The 15,807-nt window shown below is 47.3% G+C and overlaps 2 long non-coding RNA genes across 8 annotated transcripts in view; one reads left to right on the top strand and one right to left on the bottom strand.

Moving 5' to 3' along the window:
• LOC308200502 overlaps window positions 1-15,807 on the top strand; it is a 208,134-nt gene that overhangs the window by 42,244 nt on the left and 150,083 nt on the right. For all 7 annotated transcript variants that reach the window (XR_013955631.1, XR_013955632.1, XR_013955633.1 and 4 more), the window contains one exon: window positions 9,778-10,146. This is a non-coding gene — a long non-coding RNA (uncharacterized lncRNA). The remainder of the gene's footprint in view (window positions 1-9,777; window positions 10,147-15,807) is intronic.
• Window positions 193-15,807, bottom strand: part of LOC308200504 — a 28,262-nt gene continuing 12,647 nt past the window's right edge. Inside the window, exon 2 of the long non-coding RNA XR_013955639.1 lies at window positions 193-2,328. This is a non-coding gene — a long non-coding RNA (uncharacterized lncRNA). The remainder of the gene's footprint in view (window positions 2,329-15,807) is intronic.

Here is a 15,807-nt window from a genome sequence, read left to right as displayed (position 1 = left end):
CGTGCCCCAGGGCCGGCTTAAAGTAGGCTCTATTGTCCCACTTTACTGCTAAATCCGCCTTCCAGAAGTGGTTTCACGCTTCTTTCCGTGTGCCCTATGAATAGGGAATGTAGCCCATTTCTTCCACTCCATAGGCTATACCTTGACCTGTCTTATTAGCGGGGTGCTATTGTGTCCACTGTTGTGCTCTCATTCGAGGTGGGCTGGCGACGGCGGTATGTAGGCTGTGTTGGCAAGGGGTGGTTGGGTTAATCGGGGATTATCGATTGTAGAACAGGCTCCTCTAGGTGGGTTTGGGGCACCGCCAAGTCCTTAGAGTTTTAAGCGTTTGTGCTCGTAGTTCTCTGGCGGATACTTCGGTAAAGTAAGTATCAAGATTTAGGGCCAGGCATAGTGGGGTATCTAATCCCAGTTTGGGCCCTGGCTTTCGTGGGTTTAAATCAGTCGTTAGTTCCTAAGATCATCTTAATGGTGTGTTTAGGTGCATCTTGGGCTTATGACAGCTCAGTTGCATTTTGATCTTAGTTAGCTAGGATAGGCATTTTACCACTCTTTACGCCGTGTCAATAGGACGGTTGATTTGGGTTTCTTGTATGACCGCGGTGGCTGGCACAAGATTTACCAACCCTTGAAGTTAGGCTGTTGCTATAACTAAGTCAAGTTTGCACTCATTGCTTAATGTTAATTACTGCTGAATACCCGTGGGGGCGTGGCTTAGCGAGGCGTCTTGGGCTACTACTTGGGTGTGCCTGATACCCGCTCCTCAAGGCCTGTATGGGGGTAGGTGGTCGAGGGCGTTTACACTGGGGCGCGGATACTTGCATGTATATATTTAGCAAAAACCAACCGTAAGGTTAGGACTAAGTCTTTTGTCCGCAGGCATGTTTTATGCCATCTTGGCAACTTCAGTGCCATGCTTTGTGTTAAGCTATGTGGACGGGGGTGTGGTTAGCTGATAGTTGAGTGGTGAGTGAGAGTGAAGTATATGAAATTATTGCTTGTGTTTACTATTTTTAGTACTGGAGTTTCTCTAAGTCCTAGGACTAGGAGGAAATGGTGTTTCATAGTGTGTAGGCGTCGGGATAGTCCGAGTATCGTCGGGGTATTCCTGCTAGGCCTAGGAAGTGCTGGGGGAAGAACGTTAGGTTTACTCCTGTAAATATTACCCCGAAGTGGGCTTTTGCTCATGTTTGGTGTAGGGTAAACCCAGTGAGTAGTGGGAATCAGTGAGTAAATCCTGCTAGAATGGCAAAGACGGCGCCTATGGATAGGACGTAGTGGAAGTGGGCAACTACGTAGTACGTGTCGTGCAGGGCGATGTCTAGGGAAGAGTTTGCAAGAACGATTCCTGTTAATCCTCCGATGGTAAATAGGAAGATAAATCCTAGAGCTCATAGTATTGGGGGGGGTCTCATTTGATTGTTCCTCCGTGCAGGGTGGCTAGTCAGCTAAATACTTTGATTCCGGTAGGGATGGCAATGATTATAGTGGCTGATGTAAAGTAGGCTCGGGTATCAACGTCTATTCCTACTGTAAACATGTGGTGAGCTCAGACGATGAATCCTAGGAAGCCGATGGATAGTATGGCTCAGACTATTCCCATGTAGCCGAAGGGCTCCTTTTTGCCTGAGTAGTACGTGACTACGTGTGAGATGATTCCGAACCCCGGTAGGATCAGAATATAGACTTCTGGGTGTCCGAAGAATCAGAATAGGTGTTGGTACAGGATTGGGTCTCCTCCTCCAGCGGGGTCGAAGAATGTGGTGTTTAGGTTTCGATCAGTTAGTAATATTGTAATACCGGCGGCGAGTACGGGGAGTGATAGAAGGAGTAGGATGGCGGTAATTAGTACGGATCAGACAAATAGTGGGGTTTGGTATTGTGAGAGTGCGGGGGGTTTTATGTTGATGGCTGTGGTGATAAAGTTGATGGCCCCAAGGATGGAGGAGATACCGGCTAAGTGGAGTGAGAAGATAGCCAGGTCTACTGAAGCTCCGGCGTGGGCAAGGTCACCTGCTAGGGGAGGGTAGACAGTTCAGCCTGTGCCGGCGCCAGCTTCTACAGTGGATGAGGCTAGTAGGAGGAGGAATGATGGGGGGAGGAGTCAAAAGCTTATGTTGTTTATTCGCGGGAATGCTATGTCGGGGGCACCGATTATGAGGGGGACTAATCAGTTGCCGAATCCTCCGATCATGATGGGTATGACTATAAAGAAGCTTATTACAAAGGCGTGAGCGGTAACGATTACATTGTAAATTTGGTCGTCGCCTAGGAGAGTTCCTGGTTGTCCTAGTTCTGCGCGGATTAATAGGCTGAGTGCGGTGCCGACTATTCCTGCTCATGCCCCGAAGATGAGGTACAGGGTGCCAATATCCTTATGGTTAGTGGAAAATAGTCATCGGTTGATGAAGGTGACGGGTAAGATGGCTGAGTGTTGAAGCGTTAGGCTGTAGTCCTTTTTACAGAGGTTTAATTCCTCTTCTTATCGGCTCTGTAGTGAAATTCATGTTGAGTTGCAAGCTCATCGATGCGCACTAGGGTGCGTCAGGGTCTTTGTAGGCAGAAGCCAATTGGTTTAGGCATTTAGCTGTTAACTAGAGTTTTGTGGGATCGAAGCCCATCTGTCTAGGGAGGCTTTAGCTTAATTAAAGCGTCTGACTTGCATTCAGAAGATACAGGTTAATATTCTGTAAGTCTTAATGTGCAGAAACTAAGAGGGTTTAACTCTTATTTAAGGCTTTGAAGGCCTTCGGTTTGGGGTGTTATCCTAAGTTTCTAGACAATGGCATGTATTATTGGGGACAGGGGAAGTAAGAGGATTGATAGTGAGGCAAGGACCGCAGTAGGTGTGCTTGGGGCTTTGCTAGTGTATCATTGTTTTATGTGGTTAGAGGAGTTGGGGGGAAGGGTAATTGTTGAGTGGTATGCGAGGCGTAGGTAGAAGAAGAGGCTGAGCAGTGATAGCATGGCAATTGCCATGGCTGCTGGTGTTATTTCCTGTTTAGTTAGTTCTTGGATGATAAGTCACTTTGGTATAAAGCCTGTTAATGGGGGGAGGCCTGCTAGGGATAAAAGTACTAGTATTAGGGTGGCGTTTAGCACTGGGGTTTTTGTTCATGAGGTTGTGATCATGGATAGGTTAAGGGCTTTGATTTTGTTAAGGGCTAGGAATACGGCTGATGTTATGATTGTGTATAGGTAGAAGGTAAGTAAGGCCAATTTGGGGCTGTAAACTAGGATGATGGCGATTCAGCCTAAGTGGGAGATGGACGAGAAGGCTAGGATTTTGCGTGTTTGTGTTTGGTTCAGTCCTATTCAGCCTCCTAGTGCTGTTGAGGCTAGGGCCATGGCGGTGAGTAGAGCTGGGTCGAGGGATTTGGATGTTAGTAGGAGCAGGGTTAGTGGGGGGAATTTTATGAGGGTCGAGAGTAGCAGGGCTGTTATTAGTGGCGATCCTTGTAGTACTTCTGGGAATCAGAAGTGAAATGGCACTAGGCCCAGTTTAATAGCGATTGCTGCTGTCAGTAGTAGACAGGAGGTTGGGTGGTTTATTTGTGTGATGTCTCATTGGCCAGTGACTCAGGCATTGGTTATGCTAGAGAATAGGACCAGGGCGGAAGCAGCTGCTTGGGTTAGGAAGTATTTCGTTGCGGCTTCTACTGCTCGTGGGTGGTGGGATTTGGCAATTAGGGGAATGATGGCTAGTGTGTTGATCTCCAGTCCTGTCCAGGCCAGAACTCAGTGGTTGCTGGAAATTGTGATTGTGGTGCCCAAGATGAGGCTGAAGGTTATGATTGGGGTCGCGTAAGGGTTCATTAGTAGAGGAGGGGGTTAAACCATCATTTTCGGGGTATGGGCCCGATAGCTTGATTAGCTGACTCTACTAGAAAATAATATAAGGGAAGTATGGAGAATTTTGATTTCTCTTGTGTGGGTTCAATTCCTACTTTTCTAAGGTCAACAGGAAATGAGAGGGCTGTTATACCTCTATGTTCACTTTATCATAGTGACCCTTTGTAGTTCAGGCACATTTCCTTATGTAAGGAGGTAGGCCTGCATAGCAGATAGGTATGCTGATGTGTCAGAGGCACAGAGCTAGTGTGAGGGGTAGGAAGTTTTTTCATAGTAGGTGCATTAGTTGGTCATATCGGAATCGTGGGTATGAAGCTCGGACCCATAAGAAACCAGAAGATAGTAGGAGGACTTTTGTGGCTAGGATGACGGGGAATAGTTCTGTGGGTGGCCCTAGGGCGCTTGGGTTTAGGAATATGATGGCTGTAAGTGTATTTATTAGCATAATGTTCGCATATTCAGCTAGGAAGAATAAGGCGAAGGGTCCTGCGGCGTATTCAACGTTAAACCCTGAGACTAGCTCAGATTCACCCTCTGTGAGGTCAAAAGGAGCTCGGTTTGTCTCTGCTAGGGTGGATACGTATCATATTATTGCTAGGGGTCATGAGGAGAAAATGAAGTATAGAGGCTCCTGTGCGACGGCAAAGGAGCTGAGTGTGTAGCTTCCGCTTAGTATGATTATTGATAGCAGGATTATGGCCAGTGTCACTTCGTATGAAATGGTCTGTGCTACTGCCCGTAGGGCTCCGATTAGTGCGTATTTTGAGTTCGAGGCTCAGCCTGATCATAGGACTGAGTAGACGGCTAGGCTTGACATGGCTATTAGGAAGAGAACTCCGAGGTTTAGATCTGCTAGGGGAAATGGGAGTGGTAGTGGTGCTCAAGTGGTGAGGGCTAGGACAAGGGCTAGTATTGGTATCAGAATGAATAGAAGTGGGGAAGAGGTAGAGGGTCGGATGGGCTCTTTGGTAAATAGTTTCAGTCCGTCCGCAAATGGTTGAAGTAGGCCAAAAGGCCCGACAACGTTAGGGCCTTTGCGGGATTGTATGTAGCTTAGGATTTTCCGTTCTACTAGGGTTAGGAAGGCTACGGCAATCAGGATTGGGATGATGTATAGGAGGGATATAACGAGGCAGCTTAGTGTTGTTATTTGAATCATGGGTGAAGCTAGGGAGAGGATTTGAACCTCTGGGGAAAGGGCTTAAGCCTTCTGCACTTGCCGGGCTCTGCCACTCTAGCTGGTCCTTTTCTAGGATTGAAAGTGGTGGGGGAAGGCCCTCTTCACGGTTTAGTTGGTTTCACTGCTTAGAGGGGGGGGGCGTGCTTGTGGTATTGGCCCCACTTTCCCGGTCCTTTCGTACTGGGGAGAGTGCGTCATAGATAGAAACCGACCTGGATTGCTCCGGTCTGAACTCAGATCACGTAGGACTGTTAATCGTTGAACAAACGAACCCTTAATAGCGGCTGCACCATTAGGATGTCCTGATCCAACATCGAGGTCGTAAACCCCCCTGTCGATATGGGCTCTTGAGGGGGATTGCGCTGTTATCCCTGGGGTAGCTTGGTCCATTAATCAATTATATTGGGTCTGGTCACTGTTAGCACTTTGAGGGGTAGCTCTAGGTAAAGAGGTATGGTCTTGTTTTTGGAGGATTTGTTCTCCTCCAAGGTCGCCCCAACCGAAAAATATCGACCAGGCTCTGCGATGGTAGTGGCCCCAGTGGGGTTGATTGAGGATTCGCGGTGGTCGTTGATTTTTAAGTTCCACAGGGTCTTCTCGTCTTATGTTCACATCCCCGCTTTTGCACGGGGAGATCAATTTCACTGATTATCTGTGAGAGACAGTTAAGACCTCGTTTAGCCATTCATACAAGTCTCGATTTATGGGACAATTGATTGCGCTATCTTTGCACGGTTAGGATACCGCGGCCGTTAAACCTAAGTCACCGGGCAGGCATCACCTTCAATACTTGTTTAATTTGCTGAAGGCTATGTTTTTGGTAAACAGTCGGGCCTTATTAATTTGCCGAGTTCCTTTCACAGATTTTAATCGCTCTTATAGGCGCTCCTGAGTCGGGTTAACAGGGTTAGTTAATACGTGGTCTTGTAGGGGTTTTTGTATCTGTCTAGGTCTGTTAATAATGTTTCTATGTAAGCTTGCGCCGTTAGAGGGGTGTGGCCCTGAGTTACTTATTTTAGCATTAATTCTCCTATATTCATAGGTTGACCTGTTTGTGATAAGGGAATCATCTTATTTTGGTATTTTTAGGTGGTGGAGCTTTGACGCACTCTTTTTTGATGGCTGCTTTAGGGCCCACGGTAGGATCAGTAGTAAGAATTATCCGCTAGTCGAGGTTGTGTCCTTTTTTAATGGAGCTGTCCCTCCATTAAATAGCTCTTAATCATCTCATTAGGGTTCAGGATGTCCGGTAGGGAGGATTAAGGGGGAACTTAGATTCGTTTCACAGGTAACCAGCTATCACCCAGCTCGGTTGGCTTTTCACCTCTACTGACAAGTCATCCCACTCTTTTGCAACAGAGACGGGTTCGCTCTCTTTAACTGCTTGAAAGTAGCTCGCTTGGGTTTCGGGGGGGCAAACTTTAGTTCACTTTGCTTGGTTGTTCTCGCTAAACCATGATGCAAAAGGTACAAGGGTTGATCTTTGCTGTCTGTCGCTTTGATTGTTTCACTGCTATTTCATCTTTCCCTTACGGTACTGGGGTCTCTATCGCGTCTAAGTGTCTTTTCTATCGCCTATACTAAGACTGTAAAATGCTTTAGTTTAATTAGTTTAGTAAATTCTTTAGTTTTGGTGTACTATTTGTGTGGTTGAGCTAGAGGGGGGGCTTCAAGACGATCCGGTCTAGTAGATATCTTTCAGGTGTAAGCTGAGTGCTTTGGTGTTATAGCTACGTCTTGATATTCTAAGTACACCTTCCGGTACACTTACCTTGTTACGACTTACCTCATCTTCAGCGTATTTATGGTATTAGTTATGTGGGATGTGGCTTTTGAGGAGGGTGACGGGCGGTATGTACGTGCCCCAGGGCCGGCTTAAAGTAGGCTCTATTGTCCCACTTTACTGCTAAATCCGCCTTCCAGAAGTGGTTTCACGCTTCTTTCCGTGTGCCCTATGAATAGGGAATGTAGCCCATTTCTTCCACTCCATAGGCTATACCTTGACCTGTCTTATTAGCGGGGTGCTATTGTGTCCACTGTTGTGCTCTCATTCGAGGTGGGCTGGCGACGGCGGTATGTAGGCTGTGTTGGCAAGGGGTGGTTGGGTTAATCGGGGATTATCGATTGTAGAACAGGCTCCTCTAGGTGGGTTTGGGGCACCGCCAAGTCCTTAGAGTTTTAAGCGTTTGTGCTCGTAGTTCTCTGGCGGATACTTCGGTAAAGTAAGTATCAAGATTTAGGGCCAGGCATAGTGGGGTATCTAATCCCAGTTTGGGCCCTGGCTTTCGTGGGTTTAAATCAGTCGTTAGTTCCTAAGATCATCTTAATGGTGTGTTTAGGTGCATCTTGGGCTTATGACAGCTCAGTTGCATTTTGATCTTAGTTAGCTAGGATAGGCATTTTACCACTCTTTACGCCGTGTCAATAGGACGGTTGATTTGGGTTTCTTGTATGACCGCGGTGGCTGGCACAAGATTTACCAACCCTTGAAGTTAGGCTGTTGCTATAACTAAGTCAAGTTTGCACTCATTGCTTAATGTTAATTACTGCTGAATACCCGTGGGGGCGTGGCTTAGCGAGGCGTCTTGGGCTACTACTTGGGTGTGCCTGATACCCGCTCCTCAAGGCCTGTATGGGGGTAGGTGGTCGAGGGCGTTTACACTGGGGCGCGGATACTTGCATGTATATATTTAGCAAAAACCAACCGTAAGGTTAGGACTAAGTCTTTTGTCCGCAGGCATGTTTTATGCCATCTTGGCAACTTCAGTGCCATGCTTTGTGTTAAGCTATGTGGACGGGGGTGTGGTTAGCTGATAGTTGAGTGGTGAGTGAGAGTGAAGTATATGAAATTATTGCTTGTGTTTACTATTTTTAGTACTGGAGTTTCTCTAATAAGTTTAAGTTATTTTGTATGTGTTTGTGTGTATATATACATCGTTCCGATGATGTCATGGAAGGGATGATTAATGGAGTTTTAGAGGTAGTTTGCTGGGATTGGGCGATGAAGGTTTATGCTACATGGTGGTTAGCGAAAGTTTACTGGTTTAGTTTGTGAAGCGCAGGGGTTGCGCTTAATGATTTGTTGTTTTGTGCTATGTCCAACGAGCATTCATCCAATAGCCCCATTTAACCCGGAGGGTGGAGGTAACATTAACTGAATGTGGTCAAAGTGCATCAGTGTCAGGATGATTCCCCATATACGCCAACCGTCTCATCGAGGGACCCTTGAAATATAGGATAGGCCGTGAGGCAGGTGTGTCCAGGCTTAGATTGTGGGACCCCCGAGATCACTGGGAATAGCCACCTGTGAGGTAACCCCGGAAAAAATAAGAGGAACCAGAGGCGCCAAAAAGCTGGAACATGCCGCGATTACGCATTGAGAAGGTGAAAGTACTCACAGATGCCACTTTGAAGGGCAAGGAGGGGTGAGTGAACCCAATGGATGGCCCTGACCGAGGAACCAGAGGCGCAAAAATGTGAGGAGGGCGAGGGGTTTAGGGGGAACGTATGGGCCTGAAGCTAGTCATACCGGACATTATGTGCAACGGGTTGCTGATTTCACGTGAGGAGTACGATTAATAAATCCGTCTGATACGAACTGCATGAGATATGTGGTGGAGAGTTGTTGTTGGAGCATGTCCTGTGAGCATTCATTAAAATGGGGTCTTGTTATGCGCTTGAGTGGAGTTGTATTGGGTGTTGTGGGGTATGGTCCTAGAACATTCATGCCGGGTGGTTTGGTAGGAGTGTGTTTAAGGGTTTAATGGCCGTGTACATGTATGGGTTTAGCACCTGCTTATAAGATAGTCCGTATATAATGTATATTACTGGTACTATAGTATGTATGTATATGGGGTATATAAATTTATGCACGAATATGCATAACCAAATACCCCCGCCTCGGGGGGGGAGGGGGGGGGGGTTAAGCATAATGGCATAGATGGGGTAGAATTATTGGGGGCTTGCGGTTAGTTCCTGTAGTTGAGAACAATGGCGGCTTTTCGAGCCGCAGGCCTCGGGTAGTGTCCGGGCAGGAATAATGACTTATTTTATGTTTTTTTTAGGGATTTGCTTTGCGGTGGGTGTTTTGGGTGTGGCGTCGAATCCTTCGCCGTATTATGGGGTTGTTGGTTTGGTGTTAGCGTCTGTGGCGGGGTGCGGGTGGTTGCTGGGCCTTGGGGTTTCGTTCGTGGCTTTAGTGCTGTTTATGGTGTATTTGGGGGGTATGCTGGTGGTGTTTGTTTATTCAGTAGCTTTAGCAGCGGAGCCTTTCCCTGGGGCTTGGGGGGATTGACGGGTGATTGGATGTGCAGTAGCGTTTGTGGCAATTGTTTTTGGGGGGTTGGTGTTTGGGGGGTTTATGGGGGCTTGGAAGTTCGGGGTTTCTACTGTGAATAATGTTGGGGTGTTTGTTGTTCGGTCGGATTTTAGTGGAGTTTCCATGTTTTATTCACATGGGGCAGGGATGTTTTTAGTGGCGGGTTGGGGGCTGTTGTTGACTTTGTTTGTTGTATTGGAGCTTGTGCGGGGGTTGTCGCGGGGTGCTATTCGGGCGGTTTAGGGGTTAGGGTCAGAGAATAGTTTATTGAAAATGCCAGCTTTGGGAGCTGGAGATAAAGGTTTGAGTCCTTTTTTTCTGAGTTTGGGGTACTCTAAGAAGTGGTAAGTCTTCAATCTTTGGTTTACAAGACCAATGTTTTTATAAACTATTAGAGTATTTAGCAGTTGAGTATTTTGTTTTCTAGGGCGCTTGCGGCGGGGAGGAGAAATAGGAGGATAGTGAAGTAGGCGATTGAAGCGAGTTGGCCGATGATGATGAATGGGTGTTCGACGGGTTGGCTTCCTACTCATGTTAGGACGAGGAGGTCGGCGACTAGTACTCAGAATAGGAGCTGGGAGAGTGGTCGGAATGTTATTGCTCGTTGTTTTGATTTGTGCAGGAATGGGATTAGGAATAGGATCAGTACGGAGGCGGCCAGTGCTAATACGCCTCCTAGTTTATTTGGGATTGAACGTAGGATGGCGTAGGCGAGTAGGAAGTATCATTCTGGCTTGATGTGTGGTGGGGTTACTAGTGGGTTTGCTGGGGTGAAGTTTTCTGGGTCTCCCAGGAGGTTAACCGCTCATGCTTCTTTCTTATGAGACGTTAGTAAACCAATTACATAGCCTTGTCAAGACTAAATCACAGGTAAAAATCCTGTACATCTCATGTGGCCAACCACTCCCAACTAGGATTCCAAGACGCCTCATCACCCATCATAGAAGAACTCGTTGAATTCCACGACCACGCCCTAATCGTTGCCCTAGCTATCTGCAGCCTAGTTCTCTACCTTTTAGCCCACATACTAACAGAAAAACTCTCGTCCAATGCTGTAGACGCCCAAGAAGTAGAGCTGATCTGGACAATCCTACCTGCTATCGTCCTGGTACTCCTCGCCCTCCCATCCCTACAAATCCTCTACATAATGGACAAAATCGACGAACCAGACCTCACCCTAAAAGCCATCGGCCACCAATGATACTGAAGCTACGAATACACAGACTTCAAAGACCTATCATTCGACTCCTACATAGTGCCCACCCCAGACTTACCCAACGGCCACTTCCGACTGCTAGAAGTTGACCACCGCGTAGTTATCCCAATAGAATCCCCCATCCGCGTGATCATTACTGCAGGAGACGTACTCCACTCCTGAGCAGTCCCAACGCTCGGAGTTAAAACAGACGCAATCCCAGGCCGACTAAACCAAACTTCATTCATTACCACCCGGCCTGGGATTTTTTACGGACAATGCTCAGAAATTTGCGGGGCTAATCACAGCTACATACCCATTGTAGTAGAATCAACCCCACTCCCACATTTCGAGGCCTGATCGTCCCTTCTATCATCATCCTAATCATTAAGAAGCTATGCAACAGCACTAGCCTTTTAAGCTAGCCAAAGAGGGACTTCCCCCTCCTTAATGATATGCCACAGCTTAACCCCGCACCATGATTTTCAATCATAATTATAACCTGATTAACCCTAGCACTCCTCATCCAACCAAAACTACTAGCCTTCACCACAACCAACCCCCCATCAAATAAGACCTCCCTCACTACCAAACCCACACCATGATCCTGACCATGAACCTAAGCTTCTTTGACCAATTTTCCAGCCCCAATCTATTCGGCATCCCCTTAATCCTACTATCCCTACTCTTCCCAGCCCTACTATTCCCGTCCCCAAACAACCGATGAATCAACAACCGCCTTTCTACTATCCAAACATGACTCCTTCACCTAATCACAAAACAACTAATAGTCCCACTCAACAAAAATGGCCACAAATGAGCCATAATATTTACATCCCTAATAATCATACTTCTTACAATCAACCTTCTAGGCCTCCTTCCATATACATTCACCCCAACCACCCAACTATCTATGAACATAGCCCTAGCCTTCCCACTATGGCTCGCCACACTACTAACAGGCCTACGAAACCAACCATCAGCCTCTTTAGCCCACCTATTACCCGAAGGTACCCCTACACCCCTAATCCCCGCACTAATCCTGATCGAAACAACCAGCCTACTATTCCGCCCCCTAGCCCTCGGAGTCCGCCTTACAGCCAACCTTACAGCAGGACACTTACTCATCCAACTCATCTCTACAGCCTCCATTGCATTAATACCCACCCTTCCTGCAGTATCCATCCTAACAATAATCATCCTACTACTCCTAACCATCCTAGAAGTAGCAGTAGCCATAATCCAGGCCTACGTCTTCGTGCTCCTTCTAAGCCTATACTTACAAGAAAACATCTAATGGCACACCAAGCACACTCATACCACATAGTTGACCCAAGCCCTTGACCAATCTTCGGGGCAGCCGCCGCCCTACTCACAACCTCAGGATTAATCATGTGATTCCACTACAACTCATCCATACTACTAACCCTAGGCCTCATCTCAATACTCCTAGTAATACTCCAATGATGACGAGACATTGTACGAGAAAGCACCTTCCAAGGCCATCACACTCCCACAGTCCAAAAAGGCCTACGATACGGCATAATCCTTTTCATCACATCCGAAGCATTCTTCTTCTTAGGGTTCTTCTGAGCGTTCTTCCACTCGAGCCTGGCCCCAACCCCAGAACTAGGAGGCCAATGACCCCCAACAGGAATTAAACCACTCAACCCGATAGAAGTCCCCCTACTAAACACAGCCATCCTACTAGCCTCAGGCGTTACCGTAACGTGAGCCCATCACAGCATCACAGAAGGAAACCGAAAACACGCCATCCACGCCCTAACCCTAACGATCCTCCTGGGATTCTACTTCACAGCCCTACAAGCAATAGAATACCACGAAGCCCCATTCTCAATCGCCGATAGCGTCTACGGATCTACCTTCTTCGTTGCCACTGGATTCCACGGACTCCACGTAATCATCGGATCCTCCTTCCTGACCGTCTGCCTCTTCCGACTGATCAAGTTCCACTTTACATCAGACCACCACTTCGGATTCGAGGCAGCAGCCTGATACTGACACTTCGTAGACATCATCTGACTATTCCTCTACATAACCATCTACTGATGAGGATCTTGCTCTTCTAGTATATTAATTACAATTGACTTCCAATCTCTAGAATCTGGTATAAACCCAGAGGAGAGCAATGAACGCACTCATGTTCATATTCGCCCTATCATCAATCCTAAGCGCCGCCCTAACCGCATTAAACTTCTGACTCGCCCAAATAAACCCCGACTCAGAGAAACTCTCACCGTACGAATGTGGATTCGACCCACTTGGATCTGCTCGATTACCATTCTCAGTCCGATTCTTCCTCAGTAGCCATCCTGTTCGTCCTATTCGACCTAGAAATCGCCCTCCTACTCCCCCTGCCATGAGCCGTCCAACTCCAATCCCCCCTAATGACCCTCACCTGAACTGTAGTGATCCTCCTTCTCCTAACACTCGGACTGGCCTACGAGTGAATTCAAGGGGGCCTAGAATGAGCAGAATAACAGAAAGTTAGTCTAACCAAAAAGATAGCTGGTTTCGACCCAGCAGATTACAGCCAACCCTGTAACTTTCTTATGTCGCCCCTACATTTAAGCTTCTACTCAGCCTTCATTTTCAGCGGACTAGGACTAGCCTTCCACCGAACCCACCTAGTATCCGCCCTACTATGCCTTGAAAGCATAATATTATCGATATTCGTAGGCCTATCAATATGATCCATCGAAAACCAAGTCTCCTCATTCACCATGGTACCAATTCTCATGCTAACCTTCTCAGCGTGTGAGGCGGGCACAGGCCTGGCCATCCTAGTAGCCTCCACCCGCACACATGGCTCCGACCATCTACACAACCTAAACCTCCTGCAATGCTAAAAATCATCCTACCCACAATCATACTTCTTCCAACAGCCCTGCTGTCTCCACCAAAATTTCTATGGACTAACACCACCTTATACAGCCTCCTAATCGCTGCCCTAAGCCTACAGTGATTAATCCCAACCTACTACCCCTACAAATTTTTATCCAACTGAACAGGAATTGACCAAATCTCATCCCCCCTCCTAGTACTATCCTGCTGACTACTCCCACTCATAATCATAGCAAGCCAAAACCACCTGCAACAAGAACCCCTACAACGCAAACGAATCTTTATCTCAACCTTAGTCGCAGTCCAGCCATTCATCCTACTAGCCTTTTCCACCACAGAACTAGCACTATTTTACATCTCATTTGAAGCAACCCTCATTCCCACCCTAATCTTAATCACCCGATGGGGGAACCAACCAGAACGCCTAAGCGCTGGCATCTACCTGCTATTCTACACGCCAGTAAGCTCTCTACCCCTGCTAATCACAATCATACACCTATACGTGAAAATTGGCACCCTGCACCTGCCAACCCTACAACTAACCCACCCAACCCTATCCACCTCATGGACAGGAATACTATCAGGTCTAGCACTGCTCATAGCATTCATAGTAAAAGCCCCACTATACGGCCTACACCTCTGACTGCCAAAAGCCCACGTAGAAGCACCCATCGCAGGCTCAATACTCCTCGCCGCCCTACTACTAAAGCTAGGAGGATACGGAATTATACGAGTCACTCTATTTATGGGCCCACTGTCCAACCTCCTGCACTACCCCTTCCTAACCCTGGCCCTATGAGGCGCCCTAATGACTAGCTCAATCTGCCTACGACAGACAGACCTAAAATCACTAATCGCTTATTCATCCGTTAGCCACATAGGCCTAGTTATCGCCGCAGGAATAATCCAAACCCACTGATCATTCTCAGGGGCAATGATCCTAATAATTTCCCATGGACTAACTTCCTCCATACTATTCTGCCTAGCCAACACAAACTATGAACGTACGCACAGCCGAATTCTACTACTCACACGAGGCCTACAACCTCTCCTACCACTCATAGCTACCTGATGATTGCTGGCCAATCTAACAAACATAGCCTTACCCCCAACAACAAACCTCATAGCAGAGCTAACCATTATAATCACCTTATTCAACTGATCTGCCTTCACGATCATCCTAACAGGAATCGCAACCCTACTAACCGCCTCCTACACCTTATTCATACTACTAATGACCCAACGAGGCTCATTCCCCTCCCACATCACATCTATGCAAAACTCAACCACGCGAGAACACCTGCTCATAACACTCCACATTATCCCAATATTCCTCCTAATCCTCAAACCCGAACTGATCTCCGGAATCCCCTCATGCAAGTATAGTTTAAACCAAACATTAGACTGTGATTCTAAGAATAGAAGTTCAAACCTTCTTACCTGCCGAGGGGAGGGTTTAACCAACAAGAGCTGCTAACTCTTACATCTGAGCCTAAAACCTCAGCCCCCTTACTTTTAAAGGATAACAGCAATCCACTGGTCTTAGGAACCACCCATCTTGGTGCAAATCCAAGTAAAAGGAGTGAACCCCACACTACTAATCAACTCCCTCACACTACTCACGCTGACAATCCTCCTAACCCCAATCATCCTGCCATTTCTATTTAAAAACTTTAAAAACACCCCACAAGCCACCACCCGCGCTGTTAAAACCGCATTCCTAATTAGCCTAGCCCCTACAACCGCATTCATCTACTCGGGAGTAGAATCTGTCACCTGCCACTGGGAGTGAAAATTCATTATAAACTTTAAAATCCCCCTGAGCCTAAAAATAGACCAATACTCAATAACATTTCTTCCAATCGCCCTATTTGTAACATGATCAATCCTACAATTCGCCATATGATACATGGCCTCAGAGCCATACGTAACAAAATTTTTCACCTACCTACTGACATTCCTAGTCGCCATACTCCTCCTAACAACCGCAAACAACATATTCCTCCTATTCGTAGGCTGGGAAGGAGTACGACTCATGTCCTTCCTTCTCATCGGCTGATGACAAGGCCGAGCAGATGCCAACACCGCCGCCCTACAAGCCGTAATCTACAACCGAATCGGAGACATCGGACTGATCCTGAGCATAGCATGACTAGCTTCAACATTCAACACCTGAGAGATCCAACAAGCCGTACACCCCCACCAAACCCCAATCCTCCCCCTCATAGGATTAATCCTCGCAGCCGCAGGAAAATCCGCCCAATTTGGACTCCACCCATGACTGCCCGCAGCAATAGAAGGCCCCACCCCAGTATCAGCCCTACTGCACTCCAGTACCATAGTAGTAGCCGGAATCTTCCTGCTCATCCGCATGCACCCCCTGCTAGCCACCAACCA

Source organism: Anser brachyrhynchus (assembly GCF_964034855.1).
Source record: "Anser brachyrhynchus genome assembly, chromosome: 10".
Taxonomy (NCBI): Eukaryota; Metazoa; Chordata; class Aves; order Anseriformes; family Anatidae; genus Anser; species Anser brachyrhynchus.
Note: the sequence above shows the minus strand (reverse complement) of the source record. Positions and strands in the feature narration are given on the sequence as shown.